The following is a 7,612-nucleotide window of genomic DNA, read 5'->3' as shown; positions in this document are numbered from 1 at the left end:
TGCTGACATATACTCCTCTCCTGCACAGGTCCAACAGCAACCAAAGCCTGTTGCAAACAGCCGGGGGCCACTTTCATCTCAAGGGGAATTTTCCAAGCCCATGGGACTCTTTTTGATGAAACTATTACAATTTTTATTTATGTTTGGGGTCCTAAGTGAAAGCATGGCCTTTTAGTGTATTACTGTACAACAACAAAGATTTAAGTTTAAATCTGCAGAGCAGTGGCACGGAGCTAAAACAGCATTGTCTCATTGTCAGCTGTCCTGTGTCTGCCTCACAGACCAGTATGGGGCCCTAATGCTCCCACCTCTCTCTGTGGAGTAGCTGAGACCTTTGCAATTTCATGCCTAGAGGAATCACCCCAGCTGTAAGTGCTGGCTGTCATTTGCTCCTGACAGTGGACACGTCATTATGAGGCTGGAAGAGATTGCAAGAGGGCTTATGCACCCTCTGATTGACAGCAGCTTTTTCCAGCAGTGCTGGTTCAGAGCAGAAAGGGAATATTTAGTTGTTAGCTTCCCTAGAAAAAAGGGCTTAGCCAGGGTTTGTGTTCAAAAATTTGGAAGAGGGAAGGATGTGCAACATGGTCCCTCAGTGACCACCAAATTCTCTCTGAGGGCTGTATCAGTGTAGGTCCTGCACACGAGGGCTTGAGCTGCTCTACTTCTGGGCATATTTATATTATTCACTAACAAAACAGGGATGTACTGCTTTAAAAAAAACACTGAAACACCCAAAAATTAAGAAAATATTCGTGCCTAGTTCTTTGCTGGCACTTCAAAATTTGTCATCGGTTCTTCCCTCTCACTTAGTCTGGGTACAGTGCAGATGTAGGTCACATTGTGCAATGTGGATGCATCAAAAGGAGACAGAACAGGGGAGAGGAAGGAGAAGCAGGCAGACTTCTCGCACTCTAGCTCTAGTGGTTGTAGAACTCCTTGCCCAAATTTCATCTGCCATCAGTGGAGGCACTCAGAGAATCCAGTTCTCTACTTTGGCCACAGCTTGAGATTTCTAATGTGATGGGGACAGGTCTAATCCAACACCAGGAGTTCTGCTCCAAGGCCTAGTTCCTGTCACATAAAGACCAAGAGAAGCATCTGGAAGCAAAATCAGGGCAGCTCCCTGCCTTATTCCTTGAGGACAAAGCAATATTTTGATGGAGAGAAGGAAATGAATGCAGTTGTCCCAGCTCCACACTAGGTACTAACCTAGGTCGTCAGGCTTCTGCTAATGACTGCAGTCTTTGGGGCATATTGGGTGACTAATTCCTGCAAAAAAGACTGTGCAAGGAGCCTTGGTGCACTATTTTGCCCAATAGCTCTATTGAGTAAGTTTTCTTATACAAGGAAACCTTTACAGAGTGGAGAAAAACTACTTTTTCAAGTAGGAAGAAAATAGCGGAAGCTGCTGAAATTAAACTGTGCGGGAAAACATTCCCCATTATTTTCTTTGACCACATTGTTTTGCTTTTTAATAGACATTTGGAAATGTTCTGTTTCTAGAGAGAACATTCATATTAATCTGCTACCGGAAGCAAATGTCACAGAAAGTCTACCACAGGATTAGAGAAGTCAGGAAAAGGGAAATCAGTCAAGTCAATATTGATAGGCACAAATCTCTGTTTAGTTTAGTTTTATATCCCACAAAGAAGGGGAAGGGAGGAGGGAGTGCCAGGGAGCCTTTCTGCATGCAGTGTTTGCTTTTATTGGTAAGGATTTCCAGGATTTAAGTTCCCATCCTGATTCCTGAAAGAGGGAGAAGTTAAAAAAAAAAAAAAAGTCCATAAACTTCTTGTCACAAACACTCTGCAAGGCAACCACCCACTGGAGTCATGTGTTGTGAGCGTTTGGACAGATTAAGCAATTTCAGCCACCTAATTATCTTACAAATACCCTTTTACTACAGTTGTGAGCTTAGGGAGAGGAATACCAGGAGGAATCTCATACACCAGAGCGGAGCAGGCTTTAACACCACGTAGCTACTCCTGATTTGCATCCCGGATGAGAACTGGGCATTACATTTAAGCCCACAACATCAGTAATAAATGTATCATGTGTGTGTGCTCTGCTCTTCACACTCCCTCTATTATCTGATTCAAGCACATGTGTGCTCTATTCAACAGAGACCTATTTTTTTCCCTTATTTTTTTCCCTTGTATAGTTCAGGCCTGAGGTCACCTACAATATGAGACAATGCCAGTACAATATTTCTTTGTATCAGACTTGCCAAAACACCACAACTCTCTACTGTATTTAAAAAGAGGGGGAAAAAAATAAAAGAAAGAAACCACAAAGAATTTTTATTTTCTACAACCCAAATCAGGAGGCAGAAGAAGCTGCCAAATTATATGATAGAAACTCCTACGCACAGAGCCCAGTAGAGTTGTAAACTGAACTTCTGTAGCTTTTCAATTGTAAATCCAGATGCTTTTATCCACAATTCTTTTCAATGACCTTTCACTTGAAAGTCAATTTGTCAGTCTACTTACAGTGTCTGAAGAAATCATCAAAGCCACAACACCGAGTCATTCTGAAGATGATGTTCCCGGCATGACTGCAAAGTTGTACACTTGTTTCCTGAGCTGGGGTGCTCACATCTTGCTTCTGCTGTAGGATTTGAAAACCCTCACTTCAACCAACAGCAGCACCATAAAGCCTTACCCCTCCTAATCTAAAGAGAGGAAGAAGAAGGGAAGGAAAATGATCCAGAAGCACAAGATCAGAGCCATTTATAGTCAATACCATGACTTCCATCAAGGGAACTCCCTTAGTTAAATCTGTGTCCTTTATTCAGTTGAACAACTTGAGCTATTCTGAAAGCAAACACAGCTTGGATGCAATGGAAATCATTAAATAACTTTAATATGTCTCCAACACAGATGAACTTGGCCTCTGGCTGCAGGCATGGGTGCACAGCTTAGTGCTGGGCTTGGATCCCCCCAGCTGAGCACTGATACTGAATTCCCCACCCAGGTGGAGAGAGCAGAACAAGGAATACTGATGTCAGCATCCAATCCCAGTCACTGCAGCACTCCCTGGCAGAGAAACCACAGAAACATCCATTTGGAAGAAGAATCCAAGAGCTAAGATATGTTTCCTCCTTCCTCTCTTGGACCTGAAAAACAGTTTTCAGAATTTCCAAAGTTCAGGCTTAGTTGTGTTTCTGGGATTTTCTGGGTCTGGATGAGCCAGAAATATGTGAAAGCAATATTTGGTGAGGGTTGGATACTCTTACTTTGTTTTTGTGGTCTATACAGGACCTTCCACGCTGTGATGATATAAAAAAGAACAAGGAAAGTTGCTTGCTGTGGGAGAGTATTTTAATGTGTGGTTTCTAGCACCGAGGAAGTTTACATGTAAGTTTTGAGAAAAATCTTCTGGCTGGTTCTAATTATCACCTACCAGTTGATTCCATCAATTCTAAGGGTGGTTACACTCCTGAGTGTTGATTAATTTTACTGTTATTAATTCCTGTTTATTTTAAGTGCTGACAATGTAATCAGTTTGATGAAGAAAACAGAACTAAAACTGCACTGCTGAGGTCACAGGCTACAGGATAGGAATCAGCAAACAGATGATATGAGTGGGGTTGAAGAAAGTGCTGATATTTTCAGAAGATATTTCCCTCTTCCCCTTTTAGCTAGCAATGGTGGAGGGAAACACATGTAACTGGTGGGAGCTTCTGTTCCTGAGTCATGAGGAGAGAGGACTCAGGAGCACAGAAAGAGGAGCAAAAAATACAAAGAGCAAGAAAAGCTGGATGACAGTCTCCAAATGAGGAAGACTAGGAGAGAAGGAATGCAAAAATTATAGAGCATCAGGTGATGCAGAGCTTCCTTGGGTAAGGGCCATCAGAGTCATGCATTTGTGGTAGGGAGGAGAGCAAGACTTGATGTTTGGGAAACAAAATCTCTGTCTTTGGACTCATTCTCCAGTTATTAATGAAAATATTTAACACTGGATGGGAAAAAGGCCAGCAAAGATGACAGTTATTCCCAGAGATGAGAAAATCAGTCAGGATAGAGCTGGACTTGCCCTCAGCTAACATCCAAACCTTATATGGAATAGAATGAAAAATGTCTCAGGTTTGGAAAAGAAAAAGAAACTGGGTGAGTTTGGAAGTGGAAGTACAGGAGTATCATGAAGAAATCTGTTCTTCTATTACTGGCTCAGTCAAAAACAAGCAGTATTGGAAAGCTCATGAGAGAGTCTGTGTTTGTGTGATTCCAGTCTGATTTCTACAAAAAAAAAAGGGGTCAAAAGTTTATCCAAAGTTTAACCAGTATCTGAACTTTCCAGAGCTGAGCTGAACTGAACCTCTAACCCAAATCACTCCTCCAAATGTGATGCTATTTAGACCCACTTTTTCAGTTAACCCCCTTCATGCTCAGCTGTTAGACTGCCTTCATCCCGTCTGCTCTTGCTTACTGACGTGCATCTTTGGAGTTAATATTCCTACTGTGGAGATGCAGAGACTGAGGCCAAAGTCATTGTGAAAGGCATTAAAACACACTCTCCTCCCACTTGCTTTCCTTGTACTCTTTCCACTCAGTGCTTTGACGTGCACATGAAACTATTTGTCTGTCCTTTTCAGTCAGGTACGTGGTTCAGCAGGGTGGATGTGGGCTGGACAGCTGCGCTCACCCAGGCTGCTCTGACTGCTTCTTTCCCCGCCAGACCTTTGACCTCACTGCTATGTGGTGCTTTCTTGCTTTGCTGGTGGGTCTTATCCTGTGCCTTTGCCTTTTAACTGCCCAGCCCTGGGGGCAGGGGCAGGGTGGTCTCTGTGTGTCCCTCCAAGGAAAAGTGCAGCATGAGAAAGCCATGGCTGGAAAAGCCCACAGTTACAGTGCCTAGTGAACAGAGGAGGAAGTGTGGGTCCAAGGGGCAGACTGAGATGGGGAGATAACTGCTTTTACCCCTGAGTGCCTCCACTGGCATCCACAGGTTCCACCCAGGGCTTCTCTGCAACACCTGCACATCACCAAAGTAAACAGAGCATTAAATACCACCTCTTGCGTGTCTCAGTGCAAGGTGCAATTTGAAAAAGCAGAACCATGTTTCAAACCAGCCAGACCAGCCTAAGAAGCAAAATAAGATCTTGTGAAGCTGTTGTCACATAGTTTAGAAGTTTTATCTGCAGAGGTACTGCTTCTTTGCAGCCGTGAGCCACATACTCTGCAGCAAAAATATCATGGGCTTCCACACAGCAATGAGATTAAAAGCAAATCTTCAAAATTATTTAAGCTCTGAGGGAGCAAAACCTGAAAAGTGAACTCCAAAGCTGTATAAATTTAGGATCCCAAATTTAGCTCATAATTTAATCATTTGATTTAGTCTGTAGATTGATAAATGTGTTAAAAGCAGGGAGGCTCTGAAGTTTATTCTAACAGATACTAGAAATGTATCCCCAAAATAATTGCTCAGATTCCCTCAGGCAGTTGTATTTTTCTAGCTCACTTTCCTGTTTCAATAGCAAGAAGAGATGCAACTTATAAAAAGATACCACTTCTCTTCTGTCAAATACTGCACATTCCAGAGTGCTTGCTCATGCTACATCCTTCCCTATGGAGCTGCTGCCTAACTTTCCCAAAGCTGATATTAATATCACAGACCATTATAATACAGTTATTTTCATGGAAGCCTGGGAGGAAGTCACGTGGCATTAATTGGTCCCCAGTGCCCATAAGGTCTCCATTTAGTTTGTTGTTTTTACTTGCATAAGCAGCAATGAAGTGAAAAGCTGAGGAAGTAGCAGTGATTGTCTTAAATGAGTAATTTTTTAGTACCTGATTTGTTAATGAGTAATTGTTCCTCTTAATTGGATGGATGTATTTATTAGGCAGTTTGAGGGGACACACACACCCATTCTCCACCAGCCAAACTGTGTTTTCACATCTTCTCTGCACCTGCAAGGGCTGGACTGCCTTGGGTATGAGTGACAGCGTTCTCTGTCTGATGTCCTTGTGCCAGGCATTATCCCAGCTCCCTGTCAGGGAGGAGCAGGGTGTGGTGGCTGTGCAGGCATCTTCCTCTGTCTGTGTGCTTTGCTGAGGAACTGAACACACTATTAAAACACACACACACACACACAGACACACACACAGACACACACACACACACACACACACACACTCAAGACCACCACAAGGGGCCTTTCTTGCCAAATACTTCTGCTCTTGCCACCTGCCAGTTCAAAGCAAGTATCACTCTTCCACTGTTAACTGCCCATTAACCATATGAGCCAAATTTTGAGACAGCTGGAGCCAAGATTGTCAAACTGGTCTGGCTAAAAGCTTGGCAGCATGTGTGCCTGTGTGTGCTCTGGGAAACAGGGAGCCCTGTGTCTGACTGGGAGCAACACCAGCGCAGCAGAGAGGTGGGGAAAGACACAACACTGCAGGCAAAGGGCCTTCCAATTACTTGCAGAACTGGTTAAAAAAGATCATTCCTGTCAAACACACTTTTCACTAGCAGATTTTATGTTAACTTTTTTTTTTTTTTTTTTGTCACAACACATACTTTCTGCTAAATGTTTTAACTTTTCCTAAGAAATGTTACTGTCAGCTCACAAGAACAGGAGTTTGTCTGCCTCAATCTTCTCAAAAATTTAGGAGTCCCACCTAAACACTTCCACCAATGTCATCCTCAGGGAGAACTGGCACAATGCACCATGACATCCTTCCCTCAAGACAGGGAGTGCTTGCTGGCTAGGAGGAATGCTCAGTGTCAGTCAGTTGGGAATGTGCTCATCCATTCACATGGATCAATACCTGAGGCAACTAATCCCCACAAGATGTCATAGCAGCATTTCCTAATTGAAACTTTCTTCTTTCCAATACCCCCCAACCCTGAAGTTTTTACAATTGGTGGTATTTTGGATAAAACCCCAGGTTTTCAACCATCTAAGAGAAGAAGAATATTTTGCCACATTCTTTAAATGGAAAAATGGTATTTGTATATTTTTTTGCCTACATTTCTCAGTCTACAATCAATGTAAAAGAAAACCTCAGGTGGAGTACATAAAAAACTGCATCCCTCTAGTCCACTGAATTCTAAAACTGTTCTGATGTTTTTGAACACTGACTCTGTGAGACATTCAATGCTGGACATTTTAGCAGCAGCACCCAACTTTTGCCATGTTCACTTCAGCTGCTTCCGGAGCTCTCCTCTTGCCAAAATCATCAGTTTCTCTTCTTCCCATCAGAAAAGGTCTCCTTTGTCATCCTCTATAAAGCTTGAATACTACAATCATGTCTAATCAATACAAAAAATCTTAATAGTATTAAGAACCAACTATTAGTGCTGATGGAAATGTTTTCAGCAGGTTGACACTTCATCCAGTAATGCCCCCGAATAGTATCAGGGCCTCTTAAAAGTTACAGATTATCCATGCCCCAGTACATCCAGCCCTCTTCCAAGGTCCTACCCCTTAAAATTATGGAATTGTTTAGATTGGAAAATACCTTTAGGATCATTGAATCCAACCATTAACCCAGCACTGCCAAGGCCACCACCATTAAACCATGTCTGTAAGCACCACATGTGCATGTCCTTTAAATAACTCCAGGGATGGTGAATCCACCACTTCCCTGGGCAGCCTGTTTCA

Source organism: Cyanistes caeruleus, chromosome 2 (assembly GCF_971803275.1).
Source record: "Cyanistes caeruleus chromosome 2, bCyaCae1.hap1.1, whole genome shotgun sequence".
NCBI classification, from domain to species: Eukaryota; Metazoa; Chordata; class Aves; order Passeriformes; family Paridae; genus Cyanistes; species Cyanistes caeruleus.
This window is presented reverse-complemented; position numbering follows the sequence as displayed.